We start from the raw sequence: 13,060 nt of genomic DNA on the forward strand, positions 1-13,060 counted from the left end.
GGGCCAGCCCAGATTCAACGAGCAAGGGAACCACAGAAGGATGTGCACAGGAGCTGGGGTGCGCTGAGGCAGTTTTTGTAGACTTTGAGGTAGGAAACAGGCTTAGAGCTATGCGGCTGCAAACATGGGCCATTCTTATGAAAACGAGGAATGACTCAGAGCCAGAGCCCAGACGATGAAGCAAAGAGCTGAGGGGAACCATTCCTAAACAGCAAACTTGTGCCTTCATTCAGGAACATCCCCTGCCTTGATTCAGAGAAATCAGGACATGTGCCAGGCTGGGTTTCAGGACTGCTATAGATCAGTGGCTGCTCATGTCTCTTTTTTTCTCCTTTTTTTTGAACAAGAGAGTCAATTACCATTTTTCTGTCTTTTTTGCCCCTGTATGTCGGGTGAGTTGGGGGCAGATAGCCTGTCCTTCTTCCCTGGTCTCTGCACCTGGGGAAGACATGTAAGGCCCCCACGGAGTCCCGTCCCTGCCGGCCGCAGAGTGGGTGGGCACTATCCCGGGATTGAGGCTGAGGGCCCTCACCAGTATCCATCTTCTCTCTTTCCTTGGCACCTGGCTGGATCTGTCCCCAGGCCCCTTGCATCCAGGTGGGGCCAGGTGACTAGTTCTAGCCAGGGGAATGACAGAGGAAGTGATTCATGCCACTTCCAGCCTTGGCCCCTAAACGCATCCCACCAGACTGTCCATGTCCTTTCTCTGTCCTCTTCTCCTGGCCGGACGCAGAGGATCCTATGGAGGACTCAGGAGAGACACTACCTGGAAGGAGCCTGGGTCCCTGCATCGCTGCAGGGGTGTATGCAGCATGATCAGCCGCAAGCCCATCTGCTGAGGGATGAGGTCCCCAACGGAGCAGAGACACGCTGCCCCCCGTGAACCATCCTGGATGAGCCAGCCCCCCGCCGGTTCTGCAGACGACCACAGATACATGAGGCACCAAGTAAATAAATATATTAATGTAAGTACATGTAGTAAGTAAGAAATGTAAGTAAGTAAGTGTCTAAATGGGCTGTGATGTGCGGGAGAATTACGCCTTTAGGGCATGAAGCCACCGAGACTGTGACTTTGGTGCAGCCTCACCCCATACCGACCCCAGGCTGTAATCTGAGTCGAGGTCAGTCTGACTCCAGGGTCTGTTACCAGAGGCACAGAGCACAACTGGCAGCAGATCTCACCTCCTGGCCCGCATCACCTGAAGCGCACCTGGCTACCTAGAAAACTGTCCCTAAAATCCCAACACACATGGTCTCGCCAGTGGTACCAGACTCTAGCAGAACTCTGAGGGAAGTACCTGTGCCAGTTAGCTTTGGGTACACAACAAAACGCTTCAGAACCAAGTGGCTTCTGACAGCACAAAGAAAAAAAGAGAAGGAATCTTTTGTAAGTCTGCGGTTGGGGCCTCCCACAGCTCGGTGGTTCTTCCAGCCTGGGCCGGACCCTACTAATGCCGTGTGGGCACTTGTCCCTCTGAGGCCAACTGCAGAGGCTGGCAGCTGCCTGGTCTATGGTGGCTCCGCCGGGATGGGTTACCTCCGCTCCATGCGGCGTCCCTTCCTCCAGCAGGCTGGCTTGAGCTTGACCACTGGTGGCAGCAATACGGCTCTCGAGAGCGGCAGAAGGACAAGTCCCAGGGCACAAGCCCCTCAGCCAGAGCAAGGCACGTGGCCATGGCAGGAGTCACTGTGGTCCGGGTACGGGAGGTGGGAAGAAGTGCGGTCATGCTACAATCTGTCTGCCCCCGACACAGGGACCACCGTGTGGGAACAGAGCACAAAACCAGTGCGTCATGACTGTAAAACCCCCAAAGTCCTTCCTTCCAGCCTCTGAGCCCCAAGCCTCCAGCAATCCAGTGGTAAGACCTTCTATGGGACAACAGCATCGGCTGGCTTTTTTTTAAGCGTTTATTGTAAACCATGCTTGGGAGGAAATGACCGCTTCGCTGCTCCTGTGGCTGGTTTGGTAGGACCCTGGAGGCAGAGAGCTGTCTCCTTCTGACAAAAGGATGACTCTGCCAGCTGTGAGACATCCTCCTGCAGAAAGGGGGTCAGGGTAAAGAAGGGCACCTTTCTGATGCTCCTCTGTGGGGTGCGGAGAATGTGAGCCCACCCCTGCTGGGTGCACGCCTTCCTGAGGGAAGGGGCACAAGACGCTGGAGGAAGAAGAAAATTGCCTTTGGACCAGCTGCCTCGTCTGCTCTCTGCTGAAGTTTCCCTTCCGTCCTGATTTCTATGTCTAAGATCTTCTCTTCTATGGCCCCTTCATGGCTTGCTATTGTTTCTGTGAAAATCCCTTTCATTTGGCAACATCTCAGCCAAGAAAGACAAAATGCGTAATGAGAAGAAACACACCTTGTCTGCCATTTCAGTGACTTAAGGCCAGAGCTCTGAATAGTTATGCTTTGAACGGTGCCCCTTAAAATTCATAAAGCTCTAACCCCCAGAACCTCAGAATGTGACCTTACTTGGAAATAGGGTCATTGCAGATGTAATAAGTAAGATGGGGTCAGACCGGACGTACACACAGAAAGACTGCCTCACGGGGCTGAGATTGGAGTGACACGGCAGAAGCCGAGGAGCATCAGAGGCTAGGAGAGGACATGGGACCAGCCCACCAACACCTCGATCTTGGACTTCGGCCTTCAGAACTGGAGATAGTGCATGTCTGTTGTTCAAGCCACTTAGTCTGTGGTGCTTTTTGCAGCAGCCCTGGGGAACGAATGGAGTGAACACCCACCCATGTCATCAGCCATTTCACACCCCTGTTCTTTTCACTCCCTGCCCCCAAGACTGCTGGTCCCGGTTCCACACCAGACCTCTGAGACTGACCAGCATGGCCAAGAGCCAGATTCAAGCCCAGGTCTCCTGACCCGGCCCATGCATTTTCCTTTACACAGCGCTGCTGCCAAACCGTTTCTGACAAAGGTTGGAATGGCAATTCTAAAGGCATCTCCCTGTTGTGCAAGAGTGTGGGTTTCTGAAAGATTTAGTTCTTAGTCAATTCCTTATAAACGCAGTGATATTCTAAGTGCTTCCAAGGAGTGTCCAATCTAAAGGAGCCCTGTGGGAGATCCTTTTGTATAGCAAAGGGTCTTTTTGAATTGTGAATGATCACCTGCCTCCCTCTGAATTCATTTGCTTTGCAAGTGTCGTTTGGTTTCGTATGAGACAGTCCTGTGAACACGGGCCTGCCCTCTCTCTGCGCCTCTCTCTGCGCTGGCTGGCAGGGGCTTGGAATGCTTGCCTGGTGCCACTGTGGTTAACGATAGCAGTGCAGAACACCTACGACTACCACTGCCTTTTAAATACACATGGTGTCCGGGCTGATTTCCTCCCATTTCAAGCCATTTTGAGCACCCTCAACTTAAAACCATTGCTCGGGTAGAAAAAGGGAAAAACATCATTTTGTTAAATGCCAACATGTAGCTATTAATTCCTCCTTAACTATTAGTGAGCTCTGTGTTAATTGCTATTCCGCATACCTAGGTGTTTGTGAATTAGCAGGTGCTTCATTTCCTTCTCTGGGACTGTCTTTAAGAATCTAAAAGATTCCCTTTGGGGAATGCATATGGCCCACTGGAGGGGGGACAGCTGTGGCTGGAGGGGTTAGGATCTTAGCACTTTAATAACAGCCTCTATTTGGGAATGCAAGTTGCCAGTGTCTCAGATTACTTTCAAGGTTCTTTCCTGCAATTGCTTTTATTATTAATTAATTAGTTAATTTCTTGAGCATCAGCTGAGTATCTACTGAGTGCCTGGCACTGACCTTGGCCCTGAAGTAAGAGGACTCAGGCCCTACACCTCACCCCTTGGTGTCTAGTAGGAAGATACACGTGTAAGTCAATAACCACACAATGAGGTAAATGCTCTGCTAGGAGGACGGAGGGGGGCACTTTGGGACAGAAGCACTGCACTTTGCTGGGAACGGCAACAACCGTTTCCCAGAGCCGGTGGCACTGTCACCAAGCCTTGAAGGATGAGTAGGAGGAAGCCAGGTGTATAGTGTGACGAAGGACATTTTGAGAAGGCAGAGGGGTGGGCACTAAGATGCAGCCATGAGGGCCTGGTGTTTGAAGATGGTGGGTGGCCAGATGCAGGACGCAATGAGGTAGCGGGAAGTGAGTTTAAAATGGTTTTCTGGAGCAAGACCACAGGGGGCTCGGGCATCAGCCCGCGTGTAACTGGGTGGCATGTTAGATGGCCTGGGATCTGAGAGGGCTGGAGGTGGGGAGCCGAGCGGGGACAGATCTAGCGGGGGAGGGGCCAAGCAAAGGGAAGCGACTGGAGACGGGTGGGGGGAGGCAGGGCAAGGATCTGAGCAATGATATCAGCGTCGAATTCTAAAGGTGTCCCTGGGAGATGAGCACGAGGAAGGGTCTAGGATGGCCTCACATCTCTGGCGTGGGCATCCAGGCACACACCCCCTTGTGGGTGATACAAGCAGAAGAGAATTCATTCCCAGTATATTCCTTCTTTCTTCTTTAAAAAAAGTAACTACTTTCTAAGTGCAGACAGTGCAAGGAATCTTCCAGAAGTGAGATTTGCACTCACTCCTTCAAGGCTGATTTGTCTGGCTCAGCAGCCCCTGGGAAGGTGAACGTTGAACCACAGAACAAGGGATTTCCATCTGCATCCACATAAACTGGAACCCTGGCCTTACCAACCCACCATGGAGGCTTTTCAGTCAGCCTCTGTTATAGTAACAGAGCCCCCTCTGGCCGCCTGAAGCTGAAAAAGAATTTATTAGAGGATACAGGGTAGCTCAGAAAATCCCCAGGAGGGTCAGGAGGCCGGGCTTGGAGGCAACATGAGCAGGGACAGCACGTGGCCCCGCACCTGGGTGACCCTGCGCCCAGACACTGGGCCCTGGAAGCCCCCAGCCGCCCTGCCGTCGCTGGTCCCCTAGAGCCAACGGTCTCGCCCGTCGGAAATGGGTCACGGCGGCCGCTGTTCGCCCAAGGTCTCCTGCCGCGCCTCTGAGGGTCCGAACTCGGACCGTGAATGTACACCCCCTGCAGGGACGGCAGGGGGAGCGAGGGCCGGCTTCCTCTTGGGCAGGGTGGCTTGTGATGCAGAAACGCCACGACCTAGGAAGGGTTTTAGAGCATGAGATTAGAAAACAGACAAGGGTTAGCGTCAGAGGGCTAATGTTGGAGGAAGGAGCTAGAATGAAGCCGTCTCCTCCTCCCAGGGTTTCTAAACCGCTGCTTTGGTAGACACCAGCACCTCATTTTGTCCTGTAGCTCTTTCCCCCAGACAGGAAAGCCCCCTGTGGCAGGTGAGGCACCACTGACAGTTCTGTGTGCCACACTGTGGGTGCCACGCACCCAGGAGGAGCTTGATGAACGTGCCATCTCCAAGCGCACACTACTAAAAACCAACTCTCTGCTTATTCACTCAGTGAGCACTTACTGCACACCTACTGTGTGTCCTGACCTGTGTTGAGCATTTATTGCAGCTATTTCAGCAGGCAAATTGGCGCACACATGCTCCAACCCGACAGTCAAAGGGCCTTCTGTGCAAAGTGCACAGAGATGATGCCTGGCGCTTATCACCACGACAATCCGTCGTCATTAGAGGGGTGGTCAGTTTGCCCTGAGAAAGAGGCCTCTGCGGCCATTCAGGGAGGGAGCCTCCCTGGGCAGGGCCACCCTGGCTGTACCTCCTCGGTGTGATTTCTATAGACGGCTCAATAAAAAGAAACCAGAAAGGACATGGCACTGAGTTCCAAGGAAACACCCAAATAACCTTCTAGGTCATTTCGCCAGGCTCTTTGAAAAAGGGTTCTAGGCCTGGGGTGAGGCTTGGCCAACAGCTAACTCCGTTTCAATGTGTCTGTTCCCAGAGGGCGGTCATCAGGGGCGCTCAGCCGTCTAGGCCACCAGTTCCCTGGCAGACAGGGAGCGACCCGACTATTCCTTATCCCGGCAGAGCCGCCCCACCCGGGAGACCTGAATTACTGTGCGAAGAGAAAGTCATTTATGCTGCTTCTGCCATAGAGTTAACCACAACCCCAAGGGGCAGAAGTAAGGCTTCACTTCTCAGTGTTGAAATTCCGTGTTGAAGTGTTAGGAGGCCCCATGGGGCTCAGACCTGTTTCCCTGGAAACATAGGCAGAAGTCGTCTTCCAGGAAACCAGGCACATGCACTGTGACTAGGGGCCCCGGCCCGACACTTCCTGTAGACTTAGCCACTTCCAGCCGACTGGGGCAAGTGGGTCACCAGAACAAAGGGTATGGTCAATGGTCCAGCGCCCGCGACAACAGGGGCTTCTGTGTCTTGCTGGTAGATTACAGGAGGGTCTAGTGTGGACTCCTGACCTGGGGCAGGGTGGGGCTGTACAGATTGGGGCGCGCTGAGGGTAGTCTCTCGCTCTCCAGAATACTTTAGGTTTTCCACATTCAAGGCTTTCATGACTACGGCATCATTCTTTTGGATGTGAGGCTCCTTAAAAGCCAAGTCTTTAAGCAGCCTCATTTTAAGTTACTTTTTTGTCTATTTCCACTTCCACACAATATGGATTTAAAATGACTGAAGAAAGGTCTCAAGTCAATAAGAAACTTACTGACTTAATTAATAAGAAACCACTTTAAGAAACTAGAGAAAAAAGTAAGTTAAACCTACTATAAGAAGAAGGGAAATAATAAGAGTCTAAATCAATAAAAGAAGAAAAGAAAATAGCAATAGAGAAAATCAATGACACCAAAAGCTGGTTCTTTCAGAAATCAATGAAATTCATAAACCTCGACACAGACTGGTCACAAATGAAAAAGAGACAGAAGACACAAAGGATGATATCAGAATGAGAATGGCTATCACAACAGAGCCTATAGAGTTAAAAGCAAATTATGAATAAGTTTATGCTAATACGTTCAGCAACTTAGATGAAATGGTATAAATTTCTTGAAAGGCATAACCTACTGAAGCCTTCTCAGAAAGAAGCAGATAACCTGACCTAAGAAGTCTTAAATCTATTAAAGAAATTGCATTTGTAACTAAAGACCTTTTCATGAGGAAACCTCCCTGACTTTAGCAGCAGATTCTACTGAACGCTTAAGAAGAAATCATACCAGTTCTACACAAATTCTTCCCCAAAGTTGACGCAGAGTGCGGTAGGCAGAGTGATGGCCGCCATGGATGCCCATGTCCTAATTCCCTGGAATTTATGAATGTGTCGCTTTATGTGGCAAAAAGAGACTTTGCAGATGAGATTAAACCAAGGGTCTTCAGATGGAGGGGTTGTTCTGCATTATCCTGGTGGGCCCCGTGGAATCACAGGGGTCCTTAGAAGTGAAGGAGAGACGCAGGAGATACAGAATAATAGGGGGACTGGAAAGTTCTATGCTTCTGCCTTTGAAGATGGGAGAAGGGCCATGAGCCAAGGAATGCAGGCAGCTCCAGGAATCAGAGAAGGGAAACTGATTCTCCCCTGGACACTCTGGAAGCAAGTCAGCCCTGCCAACACTTGGATTTTTGGATTTTTTAGCCCAGGAGATTCAGTCTGGACTTTGGACCGCTGGAACTGCAAGGCGACACATTTTTGTTGTTGTAAACCACCGAACATGTGTTAATTTGGTCAACAGCAATACAAAACTAATAAAAAAGAGGGAACACTTCCAATTCATTCTCTGAAGCCTACTTTAATCTTGATACCAAAACAACAACGAAACCGCAGGATATAAACACTGACATCATGACCAAATTTTAGCAAATCCAACCTAACAATATGTAAAGCAGATAAATTATCATGACCAAATGGGGTTTAACCCAGGGAAGCTACTATGTCTTGAGACTCCCCTGCTTTTCCGACCTGCTCCAAGCATCGTTAATAGACCTGGCCTCCAGGGACCCGTCCTATCTCGTCTTCCATCTGTCCCCACCCTTAACTCAGGATTTACGTGCATCCGCCACCTCCCCATTCCCTAAATACGCAGCTGCTTCCCCACGCCCGTGCCTCTGCTCCTGCCCTTCCACCGCAGACCCTCCTCTGCTGCCTACCCACTGGGGGGCACTGGCTCATCCTCCACATGCCAGGACAGACATCTTCCCGCGCTCTGAGAAAACCCCCCTTGTGCCTCTGGCTTCTCCGCCCCGTCTCCCCTCTCTCCCACGGCACTCTATGAGGCCTGCTGTGAGAGGACTTCACCTCCCACCGGAATGCTTACTTTCTTCCCACACTGCGAGTTCCACCAGGACAGGAAATGGTGTCCAATTCTTCTTTGAATCCTCAATACCTAGCTTGGTGCCTGGCACATGGGAGACTCTTCATAAATTTTTGATCACTGGGCACCTTAGGAGAGAAGGATTGACAGTCCCTTGAGATGCATTCCGGTGTTCTGCAGGACGGAAGGAACTAACCCAAAGGGAAGAAATGATCCTCGGAGGGAATTGGAAGATTTCCAAAACAAACACATCATCTTTTCCACTCCAAATGACATCATCTGACTTAGATGTGTTCAGAGCCCCACTATGCCAAAGCGAATAGAATACATGTAATATTCTATTTGAAGGTGATAAGGAAGATGTGATTAAGCCTATTTTTCTGATGCAGAAACTGAAGCTTGGGAAGGATAAATTATTCACTCAAGATGATGGTGTGAGATAGTGAGAGCAGCTTACTGCACACCCAGCCTGGCTCCCAGGCCACACTCTGCCCGATGCCTCGGGTGCCCACCCCTGCCTGGAGGGAGCGGAAATTAATAGGGCCTTTGCGTTGGGCTCTGTGCACCCCATCCACACTCCTGCCCTCTGGATGACTTCCACCACAGCTCAGGGGCTGGGGGGCGCCCACAGCCTGGCCAGCCCAGGTGCCCTCTGACCTCTAGCCCTTCTAGGCATTGCTTTCACCCCCAGCAGAGTGTTTGGCCTCCTTTACTTCTCTTCCAAAGTCACTAATAAAAATGGAAAAGAGACTAATTTGAATGAAAGTTAAATAGGTACAGCCAGACAGGCCAAGGCGGGGTAGCCATTCCCCTTTTACATCTTAGAAATCATCTCTCAGCCACAGCGTGCCAGGTCCATGGTGACGCGTCTCCCGCCCTGGGCATCCTGGGGACACTGCCCCATCTGCAGTGCCTGGGGCAGGTCCCTTTACTCTTGTGTGACACGTATCTTGTCACACTGGTACCTCCAGTCTGTGTTTTGATTCTTACTGTCTCTGCCTTTATCTTTACCCACTCTGCTCAACGGTCTCCCCATCCCCCAGAAACGTGGGTGCAGCCGACAAAAGCTCTTTGTATTCGCCTCTACCTCCTTCAGGTCCCCCTCTTCAGGTCCCATCCCTCTCTGTCAGTGTGGAAGGAGGTGAAGTCCCTCCATTGCTCATTCATAGTTTTCATTTATTTATTGTCATAATTTCATTTCTTTCTCTCTGAGGAAGAAATTGCTCCATCTCTTTATACCTCTGATTTATGCAATCTCAGTTTAACACTTTAGTTATTCCCATAGCAGGCTCGGGAAGATGCTCCCCCTGAGGGGGCTCTGGGTCTCCAATAACCAAACCATAGGCTTTGCCTAATGCCCCCCAGATTGGAATTGAATCACAAAGCCCAGGGACACAGCAGAGAGGGCTCTAAACCCCCTAAAATAGTAACAGTAATAATATCTGACAATGGTAAGCTTCTCACCTACATTATCCAACTGACGGCCCCCCTCAGCCCCTAACAGCCACATACGGTAAGCAGGGCACGGCAGACTGCAGCAATAATAAAAATAATTTCTTGTGCCAGGATTCAGTGCTCACAAAGATTCTGCCCTCCTGTTGTTTATTCTCACCTTTTTCCAGGTGATCTCGTGTACTAAGGTCTCCCTTGTCCTTGAGAAAGAGGACTGGATTGGCTTAAAAGTTCAACCCATATCATCAGAAAATTCACTCACTTCTCCAAGATGTTGTTCAATTGCAGGAGGTTCATGTCCCCATAGCATCCGCTGAGTCTCACTTCATGTTACTTCTCAGCTCTTGGTCTCCCCTGTAATCCATCTGATTGTTTTGCCCTATAATTGATGGCTGTATTCTTTTTTTTTTTTTTTGAGAGGACACTCTCATATTTATTGATCATGTATTCTTTAATTCACTGACAGGCATACGTGTACACACACACACATGCATCTTTATAAATAACGAAGACTGTTCTGAAGGTCTGGGGACCCAAAGGAGTGTGTCTTTCTTTTTTTTTTTTTTTTGCCTTTTATTTCACTTTTTTTAAAATTAAGGTGTCATTGATATACAATCTTATGAGAGTTTCACATGAGCAATATTGTGGTTTCAACATTCACCCATATTATCATGTCCCCCCTCCCACCTATGGCAATCACTGTCCATCAGTGTAGTAAGATGCTATAGAGTCATTATTTGTCTTCTCCGTGCTATACTGCCTTCCCTGTGATCCGCCTATATTGTGAATGCTAATTACAGTATCCTTTAATCCCCTTCTCCCTCCCTCCCCACCTACCCCCCATTTCCTTCCTTTTGGTAACCACTAGTCCCTTCTTGGGTTCTGTGAGTCTGCTGCTGTTTTGTTCCTTCAGTTTTGCTTTGTTCTTATGCTCCACAAATGAGTGAAATCATTTGGTACTTGTCTTTCTCTGCCTGGCTTATTTCACTGAGCATAATACCCTCCAGCTCCATCCATGTTGTTGCAAATGGTAGGATTTGTTTTCTCCTTATGGCTGAATAATATTCCATTGTGTGTATGTGCCACATCTTCTTTATCCATCACCTACTGATGGACACTTAGGTTGCTTCCATTTCTTGGCTATTGTAAATAGTGCTGCCATAAACATAGGGGTGCATATGTCTTTTTGAATCAGGGATCCTGTTTTCTTCAGGTAAATTCCTAGGAGTGGAGTTCCTGGATCAAATGGCATTTCTATTTTTAGTTTTTTGAGGAACCTCTATACTGCTTTCCACAAAGGTTGAACTAATTTACATTCCCACCAGCAGTGTAGGAGGGTTCCCCTTTCTCCACATCCTCGCCAGCATTTGTTGTCCTTTGTCTTTTGGATGTTGGCCATCCTAACTGGTGCAGGGTGATATCTCATTATGGTTTTAATTTGCATTTCCCTGATAATTAGCAATGTGTAGCAATTTTTATGTGTCTGTTGGCTATCTGAATTTCTTGTTTGGAGAAGTGTCTGTTCAGATCCTCTGCCCATTTATAAACTGACTTATTTGCTTTTTGGATGTTGAGGCATAAGTTCTCCCATACTGTAGGATGCCTTTTTGTTCTGCTGATGGTGTCCTTTGCTGTGCAGAAGTTTTTTCGTTTGATGTAGTCCCACTTGTTCATTTTTGGTTTTGTTTTCCTTGTCTGAGGAGATGCGTTCAGGAAAAAGTTGCTTATATTTATATTCAATAGATTTTTGCCTATGTTTTCTTCTTTGAGTTTTATGGTTTCATGACTGACATTCAGGTCTTTGATCCATTTCAAGTTTACTTTTGTGTATGGGGTTAGACAGTGATCCAGTTTCATTCTCTTGCATGTAGCTGTCCAGTTTTGCCAACACCAGTTGTTGAAGAGGCTGTCATTTCCCCATTGTAGGTGCATGGCTCTTTTATTGTATATTAATTGGCCATATATGTGTGGGTTTATATCTGGGCTCTCTGTTCTGTTCCATTGATCTGTGGGTCTGTTCTTGTGCCAGTACCAAATAGTTTTGATTACTGTGGCTTTGTAGTAGAACTTGAAGTTGGGGAGCAAAATCCTCCCAGCTTTGTTCTTCCTTCAGGAGTGTGTCTTTTACATGAAAAATTAATGCAAACCTTTTAAAACAGACATTGAATCTCCAGTGGGCAGTTGGCAGCTCTCCCTACCGATTTGGGGTGACTTTCCTCCTTCTTGTCTTCTCTTTGCTCTACTGTCTTCCCATCCCCCAAATTCATACTCGTTTCTGTGGGAGAACCAACCAGCACCTCTACTCCAGGTCTCCAAGTTCCTTGTCAGCAAACTCTCACCCTCGGCCCCAAGCAGTTTCCCAAGGTGTTGCTCAACACAAGAACAGGAGGAAATCTGGAGATAGCCATGAAGATAATTGCTTTGAATTTTAAGTAATAAGGAAACTGATGCTCAGAGGCTTTACAGACCCTCCATGACCACCAAGTTGATACCACTTCCAGTTCTCTGTTAACCAAAAGACAAAGCCTCAGGCATAACTTTCCAGTACAGCTGCAGGGGCCAGGCTGTGGGCCTATTTTAAGATTCAATCAATTGCACTTGGAACATTTTATGGAAACAGCAGGACCTTCTCCACCCAGCTTGGTGGGGGTTGGGGGAGATTGTGGAATGAAATTGTGTTGGGGGACCTGCTTGTGTCATGTTGTTACAGGACTGGGGTGTTGCCCCCAGTTGCTTCAGGAAGTGTAAACACTCGTGTTATTTGGCTTCCAATGTGTGTGATTCTTACTGATATAAAATAAGTTTTATTCCAGTAAACCCAATACCCAATTGAAAGAGATGCTCACATCCTTTCCTTCCCTTTTGTACAGTTTTCTTCCTGTACTGCTCATTTCCTCTGTTATCATGTGATTGGGACTTGCTTTCTATTCATAAATCAGTAGTTTCCAGCAAGAATAAAAATAAGTACTTATTCCAATGGTAAATGCAAAGTTTTCTGCCCTTGTGTTATGTTTCCTTAGCCTGGACTGAGGCTCAGGTTGAGTTTTCTGAGGAAACACAGCACAAGCTAGAACTCCCCACATGGCCAGTCCCTGGGGACCCCGCACAGTCTCCAGGGGTCCTCACAACCTCCGGTTACACCTCCAGATGCGTGTCCCCAACACAATGTAAATGGGGCAGTCCGGGATGGGTGGGACCTGCAGCTTACGTGAAAAGCCCAAAGCGGCTGCTGAGAGAAGGGTGTCTTGTCCCCAGGCCCAGCACAGTGTCCAGACGGCCTGGCACCAGAGCCTCTTTGGAGTGACGGGGGTGTCCTGGCAGGAGGCAGAGGCGGGCAGGTGCAGGAGCTTGAGAAGGTAAGTGCATGAGGGGGTCTCTGAGCAAGTGCCAGGGAGTCCGGGGGTCCCTCCCACCCTGGGGAAGAAAGATGCTCAGGATGTGGG

The 13,060-nt window shown here is 48.9% G+C and overlaps 1 protein-coding gene and 1 long non-coding RNA gene across 5 annotated transcripts in view; one reads left to right on the top strand and one right to left on the bottom strand.

The window, feature by feature from the left end:
- Positions 1–13,060, top strand: part of FAM78B (family with sequence similarity 78 member B) — a 310,016-nt gene that overhangs the window by 210,160 nt on the left and 86,796 nt on the right.
- Positions 1–13,060, bottom strand: part of LOC108392596 (uncharacterized) — a 78,179-nt gene that overhangs the window by 54,795 nt on the left and 10,324 nt on the right. Inside the window, exons 2-3 of one of the 5 annotated variants that reach the window (XR_012124912.1) lie at positions 8,169–8,293; positions 4,727–5,090 (exon numbers count right to left, since the gene is read on the bottom strand). The exons of the other annotated variants lie outside the window; for them this stretch is intronic. This is a non-coding gene — a long non-coding RNA (uncharacterized lncRNA). Of the gene's footprint in view, positions 1–4,726; positions 5,091–8,168; positions 8,294–13,060 lie in introns of those variants that run through there. 5 annotated transcript variants of the gene reach the window in all.

Source organism: Manis javanica, chromosome 14 (genome assembly GCF_040802235.1).
Source record: "Manis javanica isolate MJ-LG chromosome 14, MJ_LKY, whole genome shotgun sequence".
Taxonomy (NCBI): Eukaryota; Metazoa; Chordata; class Mammalia; order Pholidota; family Manidae; genus Manis; species Manis javanica.